Consider the following 13,677-nt stretch of genomic DNA (forward strand, 5'->3'; position numbering starts at 1 on the left):
AGTTTTGTTTGTCTTTTCAGAGAACCATCTTTTAGTTTCATTGATCTTTTCTATTATTTTTTAGTCTGTATTTCATTTATTTCTGCTCTGATGTTTATGATTTCTTTCCGTCTGCTAACTTTGGTTTTGTTTGTTCTTCTTTCTCTAGTTGCTTTAAGTGTAAGATTAGCTTGTTTATTTGAGATTTTACTTGTTTCCTGAGGTAAGATTTTATTGCTATAAACTTCCCTCTTAGAACTGCTTTTGCTGCGTCCCTTAGGTTTTAGATCATTGTGTTTTCATTGTCATTTGTCTCTAGATATTTATTTCCTCTTTGATTTCTTGTTAGCCATTGGTTATTTAGTAACATATTGTTTAGCCTCTATGTGTTTGTGGTTTTTGCAGTTTTTTTCTTGTAGTTGATTTTAGTCTCATAGCATTTTGATCAGAAAAGATGCTTGACATGATTTCAATTTTCTTAAATTTACTAAGGCTTGTTTTGTGACCTAGCATGTGACCTAGGTCCTGGACATCCAGGATGTGAACATCCTGGAGCATGTTCTGTGTGCACTTGAAAAGAGTGTATTCTGCTGCTTTTGGATGGAATGCTCTATATATCAATTACGTTTGTCTGGTCTAACATGTCATTTAAGGCCAGTTTCCTTATTGATTTTCTGTCTGGATGATGTGTCCATTGATGTGAGTGGGGTGTTAAAGTCCCCTTGTGTCATTGTGTTACTGTCGACTTCTCCTTTTATGTCTGTAAATGTTTGCTTCATATATTTAGGTGCTCCTATGTTGGGTGCATATATATTTACAATTGTTAGCTCTTCTTGGATTGATTCCTTGATCATTACATGGTGTCCTTTTTCATAACAGCCTTTATTTTAAAGTCTATTTTGTCTTATATACTTATTGCTACGCTGAGTTTCTTTTGATTTCCACTTGCATGGAATACCGTTTTACATTCTCTTTTAGTCTGTGTGTGTCTCTAGATCTGAAGTGAGTCTCTTGTTGGCAGCATACATACGAGTCATGTTTTTGTATCTATTCAGCCACTCTGTGTCTTTTGGCTGGATAATTTAGTCCATTTATATTTAAGGTAATTATTGATATATATGTTCTTATTGCCTTTTTTTTTTTTTCCGGTACGCGGGCCTCTCACTGTTGTAGCCTCTCCTGTTGCGGAGCACAGGCTCTGGACGCTCAGGCTCAGCGGCCATGGCTCACGGGCGCAGCCGCTCTGCGGCACGTGGGATCTTCCCGGATCGGGGCACGAACCGGTGTCCCCTGCATCGGCAGGTGGACTCTCAACCACTGCGCCACCAGGGAAGCCCTTATTGCCATTTTGTTAATTGTTTTGGATTTGTTTTTATAGGTCTTTTTTTCCCCTTTCTTCTTCTTTTGCTCTCTTCTCTTGTGATTTGATGACTATCTTTAGTGCTATGTTTGGATTCTTTTTTCTGTTTTTGTGTGTATATCTATAACAGATTTTTGGTTTGCAGTTACCATGAGGTTTTTTTTTTTTTTTTTTTTTTTTTTTTGCGGTACACGGGCCTCTCACTGTTGTGGCCTCTCCCGTTGCAGAGCACAGGCTCCGGATGTGCAGGCTCAGCGGCCATGGCTCACAGGCCTAGCCGCTCTGCACCATGTGGGATCTTCCCGGACCGGGGCACGAACCCGCGTCCCCTATATCAGCAGGAGGACTCTCAACCACTGCGCCACCAGGGAAGCCCACTATGAGGTTTTTGTATAGCAGTCTATATGTGTGTGTGTGTGTGTGTGTGCGCGCGTGCGCGCGCGCACATGCGTATAATGTTTTAAGTTGCTTATCTCTTAATTTCAAATAAATTTTTAAAACCCTGCATTTGTATTCTCCTCCCCTCATGAATACTTTTTTTCTTGGCCACAAGGCTTGTGGAATCTTATTCTCCTCCTCCTCTTTGATTTCTTCAGTTAGCCATTGGTTGCTTAGAAGCATATTATTTAGCCTCCACATGTTTGGTTTTTTTGCAGTTTTTTTCTTATAGCTGATTTCTAGTGTCATAGCATTTTGATCAAAAAAGAGCTTTGGCATTCTTTTTGATCCCCTTCTCAGTGGAGCTATCTATACACCAAGTGCAAACAAACAGAGGGGTGTAGGTAAAAATCAGGTCAGAGAGGGGAAAAAGAAAAACTTTTGAAAGGATTTCCTTTTCCAAGAAATCAGTGGAGTCATCGTCCCTTTCTGCCTCTGAGCTATTGGATATCTTCCAATTGAGAGATCTTAACTCCTTTTGCTAGATATGACTTGACATGCAAATACAGTACCAGAACTTGGTTGAGAGTCACTTATGATAGCAACTTATAAATTGCTGGGCAGGGTCCATGTCTTATTTATCTGTTTATTCTCCAGACCTAGCATAGTGTAGAACTCCAAATGAACTCAGTTTCTCAAATTGAATCCAACAAGCCCAACGCTTATCACTATCTTTATCCCTAGTAGCTGTGATAACATACGGCAGGCAGGATGAGTCCACTGATAGGAAGTAACAGATAGCTACTCAAAGAAATATACACTAAGGATAGGAATAGGAATCAGGGAACACATTAAAAAATCAACAAATCTCATGCTGGTTCCAGTGTACCACATTGGAAGGACCATAGAAGAAAAGGCTGGGATTATATTGGTTAGATCCTAATAATAGGGGTAGTTTGGAAAGCATCTGATGCTAGCTACCAGCTATTTATGGTCCTTCCAGTTCATCTACTTGGATGTAATATTGGGGAAAATATCTGTGGAAGGGACTGATCCACATAACTACAGCAAAGTAAGAGCTGTGCCATCTCTGCTTTACTCTCCTCTGTCAGCAAACTGGCTCTCTTGACTGTTCCATAAACATGGCAGAAGATGTCTGTCCCTATCATTTCTAAATTTACATCTCCTTGGGATTTCCCTGGTGGTGGAGTGGTTAAGAATCCGCCTGCCAATGCAGTGGACATGGATTCGAGCCCTGGTCCAGGAAGATCCCATGTGCCGTGGAGCAACTAAGCCAGTGCACCACAGCTACTGAGGCTGCACTCCAGAGCCCATGAGCCACAACTACTGAAGCCCATGCACCTCGAATCCGTGCTCCGCAACAAGAGAAGCCACTGCGATGAGAAGCCCGCGCACCGCAACGAAGAATAGACCCCGCTCGCTGCAACTAGAGAAAGCCTGCGCACAGCAACGAAGACCCAACACAGCCAAAAATAAATAAATAAATAAATTAATTAAATAAATAAATTTACATCTCCTTTTTTCAAATGTCCAGTGGAGACAGGTGTGATCTTGATTCTAGATCCCAGTTCTCAGAAGAGAGAAATGGGTATAAATTAATTAATTAAATAAATAAATTTACATCTCCTTTTTTCAAATGTCCAGTGGAGACAGGTGTGATCTTGATTCTAGATCCCAGTTCTCAGAAGAGAGAAATGGGTCTGCTCAGCTTGGTTTAGTTTCTATCCCTGACCCAATATTCAAGGGTCAGGGATGCATTAGGTAGTTAGAAATATGACTCAGGAAGCACTCTTGTCTGGGAGAGCAGTTCTCAGAGAAGGAAGCTGGTGGGGTGGGCAGATAGCCTAGAAGTCCTCTAATACAATGGAAAAAAAAAAAGAAAAAAGAAAATTTACTTTTCCTCAGAGAGGAAAGAAAGTACAAAATGAACAGGTTATATGGACAAGGCAACCAATAAACAATATGTGAAAATTTATGGAAGGCAATTGAATTGGATCAGTGGCTGTCATTAATATAATAGATTCATCTAGTAGCAGAGGAAAAACCTCACCAGCCTTTTTAAATTAAAACTTTCTTTTCAGAACCAAACCCGATAAATGGCTGGGAAAAAGAATACCTGCCCAGTATTCATACCCCTTCTTCTATGAAAAGAGTTGGGGAATTTTCCTGCACAGCTTAAAGAAGTCATTCCTCAGCCTCCTGTGTAGCAAAGTGTTGCCCATGAGTTGTATCTTGAAATTGTCTGCATACAGTGGTACTTCCCAGGAATAGTTACTTTTGTTTGTTTTTTAAAGGGGCACATAGCTAGCATATGTCCCTTTCTGTTTTCACTTCTTCCCCTCCATCCTAACTGGAATACAAACATGATGATTGGATTCCCAGAATCCATTCTGGAACATGAGGTTACCTGAGGATCATACTCTAAGAATGAAGGAATAGAAATATAGTAGGTGGCTGGGTCCAGGATGATACTTTAGAGCTGTTATATTGGGTTGGCCAAAAAGTTCGTTCAGGTTTTTCCATAAGATGTACAGAAAAACCCAAACGAACTTTGTGGCCAATCCAATACTCTCACTGCACTGCTTAACTACAGACTTCTTTTATATAAGAGGGAAATAAACCTCTGTCTTGGTTAAACCATTTTTTTAAATCTCCAGTCCCCATAACTAGCAGCTGAATATAAATCCTAACTTGGTTAATGAGCCTCTATTCAATGGGGGAGCATTATGTGATTGACTGATGGTGACTGATAAAAACAAAATTTATGACAAGACCCATCATGGAGACTAGTTTTTTCTGGTCCTGATCCTTTATGTTTTCTTTTTTTTTTTTTTTTAAATTTTATTTATTTATTTATTTATGGCTGTGTTGGGTCTTCGTTTCTGTGCGAGGGCTTTCTCCAGTTGTGGCAAGCGGGGGCCACTCTTCATCGCGGTGCGCAGGCCTCTCACTATCGCGGCCTCTCTTGTTGCGGAGCGCAGGCTCCAGACGCGCAGGCTCAGTAATTGTGGCTCACGGGCCCGGTTGCACCGCGGCATGTGGGATCTTCCCAGACCAGGGCTCGAACCCGTGTCCCCTGCATTGGCAGGCAGATTCTCAACCACTGCGCCACCAGGGAAGCCCCCCTTTATGTTTTCATAGTGGCTAAAATCTATTAAAGCAAAAAGATAATACAGATAAGATGGATAAGCTCATGTTGCCTTTAAAAGAACACTCTGTAGAAGCGATGAGAATGTGCTTTGAAGAACTGCGGGGAGTATAACTGACTGATGGCCCCAGCTGCTGGGTTCTGAAATCCATCTCCCAGTTTGAGCCAAGGCCTTGCCTCCCAAGGGGTGCTCCCAGACAATGATGTGTGGCAGAAGTACCAAGGCAGGTTTTTTTCTGGAGGGACATGGGATTCCTCCGATGGCCAGCTTTGGCTTGAGGACTCCCTGATGGCCTTGCCAAACCTTCCTTAGACTACATGGCAGCACACTTCTGCCCAACCTTCTCCCCCTCGCTTCTTCACTCTGGGTCAGCCTCGCGTCATGGTCTCATGACCCTCTAGCTTTCCTGGCTCACTCTCCATTTTCTTTCATGGGCATTTCTCTTAGTAAAATCCTTGTATGTTTAATCTTATCTTGGCATATGCTTCTATGAGAACTTGGACTAATACACTCATTTGAAGAAGCTGAACATTTTCTCCATTCTTGCAGCCAATCTATTTTATGGGCCCATTTTATGCAAAGATAGATGGTTCTTGGGCAAAAAAGTCATGGAATGTCAGGCTCTCCCCTCTTCTTTACTCTTCTGTCTTTAAAATGAAGAAAAAATTGGGAAAAAAGGAATAATCACCTATAGCAAATTTTTAATGGAGGCTTTTGGTAGTGTGCTGTGCTCAGAAGCCTAAGATACTGAGAAGAATGACAGATGCTATAATGTAGTCTCTCTTCTGCTAGCTCATAATTTGGTTGGGAGTATGAGACGGTGGAGAGAGGCTCTGCCCTACACAGTGTTCACAAAACAAGGCATACCTAGCTTTGCCATCTTTCATATGTGGGAGGTAAGAGGGTGGAGGATTTCCAGGGAGGATTTTATAAGCCAGGCCCAAAAGTGGGGTGTATAACTTCCTGCCTACATTCCATTGGCCAGGAATCTGTCACGTGGGAGGCTGGGAAATGCAGTCTACCTGGGAGCCAAGGAGGATATGGAAATGGGTTTGGGGAACAGTTAGCCAGTTCCTGCCCCAGCCACTTAGAAGAGGAACAACGGGGCCTTGGTTTCCTCAACAGGGGAGTTTGTTTTCACAAGGACATTTCCACTTAGTGCTCTCTCTTTATCAATACTCTGGCTGCATCACTTCATTAGAAAGTATAAATTTTTAAGGGGAGATAGAATATAATAAAATATTGTATGGTAGTTAAACTGTCTTAACACCACTTGATTTACTTGGAGGTTTGTTATGTAATCAAGTATTCCCAGACTATTCTGAACAGATTGCAAAGCTGCCTGATCAAAATTCTCATTTCTTATTTATAGGCAAATTGTAGTTCAGATCCAGATGTTGAATGGGGGAGCGGGTAGGAAATGTTATCTTGTGCTTCATAGGCATGTCAAGTGAAAAGATGAATTATATTTTCTTTTAAGATGCAGAAATCAATGGATATAAATTGGACCCCGAATGAAAATATATTTAGGATCTAATCAAATTTCTGTGAACTTGGATACAGCAAGGCTATTTTGTAAATTCAAGATAAAACTATTTCAATATGATAATAGTGCTCTGTACTAAACGTCACTCAAAGATGGAAACTTTATTTTTATCAGTGCATCAAACAGAATCCACCCTATACTTTGAATATTGCAAATTTGGGGGGATAGGGTAGGGAAAGGAACGTGTGTAAAATGTTCTCAATAACATTTAATTTAACATCTGCCTAGACTGTCAATGTATATTTTTCTAACTTGTATTAGCTATTTGGCAATTCCAGCTGCTCAGTAACAGTTGTAGGATATCAATTTCTCCAGATTGCTAACCACTGCATGAGACCCACACAAAGTCAGAATTAGATTAAAAATGACATTTGTAAAAGGATAGCAGAGTAACCCAAAACACCATTTTTTAGTTTATTTCCACTATACTTGCAGTTAAAGAAATTCTCTTGCCAGTAACACTTTATGAATTCAGCACTTTAAATTCAGAAAGGGTCTTAAAGGTCAACTAGTCCAAACTTTTCATTTCACAGTTGAGAGAACTGAATCTCAAAAAAGCTGAAGGTTATGTAGCTAATTAGTTACATGGCCATGTTTAGAAGCCAAGTCCGTCCATCCATCCATCCAACTATCCAATCAACAAATACGTATTAAGTGCCCACTGTCCAGACACTGGCTTGATGCTGAGGATACAATGATAAACCAAACCAGACATGGTTTCTTTCTTGTAGAAAAGACAAACACTAATCAAATGGTTATATGTATATATTGCCACGAAGGAGAACTACACTATGTATTGAGAGCATATAACAGGGGCTGACCTTGTCATGAAGTTTATGCTGGGAGATGAAATTTGAGTGTGTGTGAACGAGGTGAAGAGGAGGAAGACTGCACCATGGAAGCCCATGTGCTGTGATAGAAGTAAGAATAGCATATTTGATGAGCTTGAAATAGGCCAATGGAGCTGGGGTGCAGAGAGCAAGTGAGGACATGATTCAGGATGGGGCTAAAAGATAGGCAGAGGCTATAGAAAGAGACCATCTCTTGTCCTAAAGAGTTGGTGTGAGGATGTGAGGTTTGGACTTGAGCTGCCATTTTGCTGCAGTGAGGGGCAAGCCAAGGGATCAGCATGAAAGCCCTGAGGATGGTGCCAACAGCATGGAAGGGTGAGAAGAAACTACATAGTGAGAAACCAGGTCCTTGGTGGCGCTGCCTGAGCTACACGGTCAAATCTCACATGAGTAAAGAATTAGTGTGGTACCACTCAGTTGTGGTTTTTATGATTTAAGTATTTAAATAGGTTTTTTTGTCACTTGTTTCCCTCAAATAGGGAGTCAGCCAAATAAAAATGGCAACCACTGTGTACTTGTTGAGACGTTTGCCTTTTTTTTTTTTTTAGTAATTAATGAATACTAGCTGCATTGATTGCTCACTTCCATTACTGTGTGGGTGTGTGGAATGCTTTCTATGTCAATTTAAATCCTACTCATCTTCAGAGCCCAGGTTAACCTCCCTATCTTTCAGGAGGCTGAACAGTTACCTTCATCCTCTTTTCAACAGCTTCTGTCGTTCCTGTTGGTCCATTAATAGTGTGACTCAATCTATGTGATCTTGTATTTTATTTTATTTTATTTTATTTTATTTCATTTTATTTTATCTTGTTTTTTTAAAGACTAACTCCCTCTGACCCATTTTTTTAAGTTGAAGTATACTTGATTTACAATGCTGCATTAGTTTCAGGCGTACAGCAAAATGATTCAGTTATATATACACATATATGTGTGTATATATATATATACACACATATATGTGTATATACACACACACACACACACACACACACACACGTATATTCTTTTTCAGATTCTTTCCCGTTGTAGGGTATTACAAGGTATCGAATATAGTTCCCTGTGCTATACAGTAAGTCCTTATTGTTTATCTATTTTATATATAGTAGTGTGTATCTGTTAATCACTAACTCCTAACTTATCCCTCCCCCCACCTTTCCCCTTTGGTAACCTTAAGTTTGTTTTCTATGTCTGTGAGTCTATTTCTGTTTTGTAAATAAGTTCATTTGTATCATTTTTTAGATTCCACATATAAGTGATATCATATGATATTTACCTTTCTTTGTCTGACTTACTTCACTTAGTATGATAATCTCTAGGTCCATCCATGTTGCTGCAAGTGGCATTATTTCATTCATTTTTATGGCTGAGTAGTATTCCATTGTGTGTGTGTGTATATATATATATATATATATATATATATACACCACATCTTTATCCATTCATCTGTCAATGGCCATTTAGGTTGCTTCCATGTCTTGGCTATTGTAAATCGTGCTGCTACAAACACTGGGGTGCATGTATCTTTTCAAATTAGACTCTTCATCTTTTCCAGACATATGCCCAGGAGTGGGGTGGGTGGATCATATGGTAACCCTATTTTTAGTTTTCTAGGGAACCTCCATACTGTTCTCTATAGTGACTGCACCAATTTACACTGCCACCAACAGTGTGGGAGAGTTCCCTTCTCTCCACACCCTCTCCAGCATTTGTTATTTGTAGACTTTTTTTTTTTTGGCCGCGCCACATAGCTTATGGGATCTTAGTTCCCTGACCAGGCGTTGAACCTGAGCCACGGTAGTGAAAGCACCAAGTCCTAACCATTGGACTGCCAGGGAACTCCCCGTTTGTAGACTTTTTTATGATGGCCATTCTGACCGGTATAAGGTGATTTTGACTGGTAGTGATTTTGAGTATTTTTTTCATGTATCTGTTGGCCATCTGTACGTCTTCTCTGGAGAAATGCCTCTGACCCAGTTTTTCCAAAGAACACTCGTGTATTTTAATGTCAGTGCTTCACCTGTCTTTTTCTCCTTTGCGTCTTTTCAAGTATTACTTTTCAAATGTTGGGACACATAAGACTCACCTTTGGGCTTGTTAAAAGGGCAGATTCTCTCATATCATAGGTGCACATATGGAAAAACACGGTACATTAGGTATTGTATAGTATAGGTGCTTAGTGCCTAAATCATGAGTTGAATTGAATGAAAAGTCCAGAGGGATGTGATTTGGGGATTATCAGAAAGGTTTCTCCTGTAAGGCTCTAGAAATGGGCACCTCCTTCAACTTGTCCCCAGTGATCTCATAACTAGGCTGAGTATCAAGGTCAAGGTACTGTATACTTAAAAGGCAGCCAAAATTTTTGATGACCTTAGCTAAAACTAGCGAGAGAAACCAAACCTCATCCCTCACATTCTGCATTAATAAGAACCACAGTGTCAGGAGTTCTTGACGAATAATGTATATTTCACCTGTTCATTCATTTTTCATTTCTGCCCAAGCACCTTTACTTCCTTTACTTTTGAGCTCTGATCTGTTCCCACTGATTTTTGATTTCTGTTCTAATGGGAAGCACCTTGGTCTAATGGGGAGTGGCCAGGCTTCTACCTAGAACACAGCTTTGTCTCGGCAAGTTGTTCGTTTCTTCCTCTCTCCCTCTGGCCCAAGCGAGCTCTGCCTCACCCACCCCTGCCTCTTATCCACACACACAGCCCCTTTCCTGTGTTTGCTACAGAGAAAGACAGTTTTCCAGCTTCTTCCAACCTAATCTTGTTTGTTTGACACATACATATGTACACACACACTTGGCTTTTCTCAATTTCATATGTGAAAATTGACAAGTTTAACAAAACAATGGAGAAGTTAAAAAACTAAGAAGTCTTACAAGCCCTGGTAATAAGGGTCTGTTTTCATTGCCTTCTCTTTACCCCACTGGTGATGAATGGCTTCCCACCATGGAGTTATGGGCATGGCTGAACACACAGCATTCACCACTGGAGAGATGAGATGGACAATGGTTTATTAGTCACACATACTCAGTCTGGGGCAGGAGGATCCCACGTGCCACGTAGGGCTACATGGGAGTTATACTCAGAAGCAGAGTGAACAACCAGGGACTGTGAGAGGCAGGCTTCATGGTATCAAGAGGGTGAGGTGTACCCTGGCTTCTGTGGGAGGATGTGATTGGCTTGTTTGAATAGTTCTGAGGGCTGCAGGGAACTGTTCTTGGTCCCTGTGATAAGGAGAGTTGTTTGGCTAGAGGATCTTTGTGTCAGAGTAGGGAGAGGCACTCGCAATTAGGCAATTTGAGACCCTGCTGATTTCACCAGATCTCAAGGCAGCGCATAATGTTAATTTTAGGCCTTCACCACAGGGTCTCTACTTTTTAAAAGAAATCTAAGCAGGGCCAGTCTATCTCTTTCTGGCTCCTGGTTTGTCTCCTCAGTCTTAGTTTGGGAATAGGCTCACCCAAGTAATTTTCTGTCTTTTCAGATTTTGTATCACCACTTTCCTCTGTAAGCCTTCGGGGGTGGATTATGTCAAAGGTCCTTTGATTTTGTGCTTGCCCTAAATTTGAATGATTAAGCAATAACAATGAAACTGGATTGACTGTTTATACACTTAACTTTCAAGCTCTCTACCTCCTCTCTTAGGTTGGGTTCCCTAGAAGCAGAGCCTGAAGCAGGAAGTCGTGCGCATTGCGGGGAGTGCTCTTCAGGAAGAACCTGGGAGGGAGGGAGGGAGGGAAGCAGGAAAGGAAAGGGGTGGGGGAAGGTAAGCGAGGACGCGCTCGAGGTCTTGCTTCCTTAAAGAGAGGCTCTGAAATACAAACCACACCTTGGAGTTATCCCTGCCTTGAGAGGAGGTGTCTCTTTTGTACCCGCATATCATCAGTCAGTCTTTGTCTGTGGGCCATGGGGTGGTGTAACTTCCTGGAAGGCATGGCTACCATCAGTCCCGGGCAGTTCTGCAGAGACGGAGGCAGCTGGGGTACCCACATTCTCCCCTGCTAGGGGGTGGGTGCTCTGGCCTTGTAAATGGAATCTGGTCAAGGTACCAAGTGCATCTACTGCATATACTTCACCTACTCAACAACGCTTAGAGGCAGAAATTATAATCAGTGTATTTTTCAGATGTGAAAACTGAGGCATAGAAAAAGCCTGGCTAAAGTGAAGTCAGTATTCCAGCCTAGACAGCCCAGTGCCCATTTTCAGAGCACTGCTGGGGAAACATGCCTAAGAATTCCAGAGTCTCTTCTAGCTCTTCATTTTATGCTTTTAATTTTATTCAATTCATGAAATATGCATTGATCACCAGTATTGTACAGAGTTGTCTCACAGGAGAGTTTAGCTGAAGGCCCCAGTTACACTGCATCCTTCTCCACTAGAGGCTTTGATGTTGAAAGACCCTTGGACCCATTTTGTCCAACACTTCAAATTATATAATTAACTTTGCATACTTTGTTAGATTCAACCTCAAACTGTCTGATGAATTTGTCCTTCTTAAATCATTCGTGTGAGTTATCTGCTCATAAAATATGTCTTTTAATGAGGAAATCTGACAATGGCTCTTCATTTAAGTCAGTAATTAAGGATATCATGGATAGGAACATTGTTTCAGCTGCCAGTGTTGTACCTTTTTATCCTTAAGCAAATAGCTTGGAAGAGAGAGGCAGATGACTAAAGATATCTCTGAATAAGACTAGACAGTTAGCCTTCCTGGGTTTTTGGTACAAAAGGGAAATGACTGTGAACCAGGTGTTCTCTGTGAAAGAGGGTGATCCTTCTTTTTAGGACTTTGCATCTTCGTTTAAAAAAAATGGGACAGGCTTCTATCAGCAGTGATCTCTGGGGAGGTGGGGAAGATTGCTAGGTAGGTTGTTTGAGCCATAAATTTTCAAAATTTTTATTTTATTTGTTTTAAAAATAGATAATACATCACATGGTTTAAAATTCAAAAGGGTACTATAGTAAAAAATCTCCTTCCCTTATTCTGCTGTTACCCACTTCCCTTTCCCAAAGGCAACTAGTGTTGTCAGTTTCTTGGTTATCTTTTCAGAGATGTTTTATGAATATTCAAGCAGGTACATGTAAATATTTGCTAAGATCTTTGAACATTCAATGGTGAGTGTAGAAATAGGAAAACCCATGTATTAGTTTCCTAAGCCTGCCGAAACAAACTACCAGAGACTTAAGACAAAAGAAATGTATTCTCTCACAGTTCTGGGGGCAAGAAATCCAAAATCAAGGTATCAGCAGGCCCATTCTTTCTCTCAAGGCTCTTGGGAAGAATCTTTCTCTGACACTGCCTAGCTTCTTGTGGTTTCTGGCAATCCTGGGCATTCTTTCACTTGTGGGTCCATCACTCCAATATCTGCCACTTGTCATGTGGCATTCTCCCTGTGTGTCTCTGTGTCCAAATTTCCCTCTTCTTACGAGGATACCAGCCACTGGATTAGGGCCCACCCTAACCTAGTATGACCTCATTTTAACTTGATTACATCTGCCAAGACCCTATTTCCAAATAAGGTCACATTCACAGGTACTGGGAGTTAAGACTTGAGCATATCTTTTTAGGGGACATAATTCTACCTACTTCAATCCATAATGTTATAATTTCAAAGTTTAAAGCAGGCTTTGTAGAGAGGTAGAGTTCAGTTCACCTTTGGGATATGGAATGGAGTTGACAATTCTCTTGTTTGGGGGAAAGCAAATTCCCAGATGGATCTTTCTCTTTTGTAGACATGAAGCAAAGACACACAACAATAAATGAAGATTTCTAAACCTCCAGCGACATCAAGAAACCAATCTGTTCCAGATGAAAATGAGAGAAGTTATCTGTGTAGTGAAAAGTGTTTACATTGGTGAGTTTTCTTCCCAACTTTTTTTTTGACTCCTACCTATAATAAGAAATACATCATGACCCAGACATACAAATGTTTGAATATACATATATGAATAAATATAACTGAAACAAAGTCTTGCTCCATGAAACAGCATGTACATTTGTTATTTGAAATGAATTTTAATCCTTTCTAGTCTGCCTTTTTTCATTAATTTTTTCTCAAGGCCACTAATGGGTTGCCACCTGCGTACGAATAACACTTTTTTGGTGATATGTTCTTCCCTAGGAAGGGGTTTATAGATTTCAATGCCTGCATGTTATTGCTTGTTCTTATGGAGGTGTTTGTGCGTGGCAGGAATAAAGTGGAGGGTTAATCTTTACCTCCCCACGGAGGACTGAATGGCTGTGAAACGGAAATGATGAGCTAATCACTTTGGCTCAACGTAGATTGGACTGTTGGTGCCGTACACGCATGTTACTCAAACTAGGACAAATGTACTAACGTTGGGCCTTTGTGTTCCAGTGTCTTCTTGGAGTCCTAAGACCAAGATT

General features: G+C 40.8%; 1 long non-coding RNA gene across 1 annotated transcript in view; it reads left to right on the plus strand.

Moving 5' to 3' along the window:
- LOC102979247 (uncharacterized) overlaps nucleotides 1-13,186 on the plus strand; it is an 85,410-nt gene extending 72,224 nt beyond the window's left edge. The window contains exon 6 of the long non-coding RNA XR_008616388.1: nucleotides 13,023-13,186. This is a non-coding gene — a long non-coding RNA (uncharacterized lncRNA). The remainder of the gene's footprint in view (nucleotides 1-13,022) is intronic.
- The last annotated feature ends 491 nt before the right edge of the window (nucleotides 13,187-13,677 follow it).

Source organism: Physeter macrocephalus, chromosome 21 (genome assembly GCF_002837175.3).
Source record: "Physeter macrocephalus isolate SW-GA chromosome 21, ASM283717v5, whole genome shotgun sequence".
NCBI classification, from domain to species: domain Eukaryota; kingdom Metazoa; phylum Chordata; class Mammalia; order Artiodactyla; family Physeteridae; genus Physeter; species Physeter macrocephalus.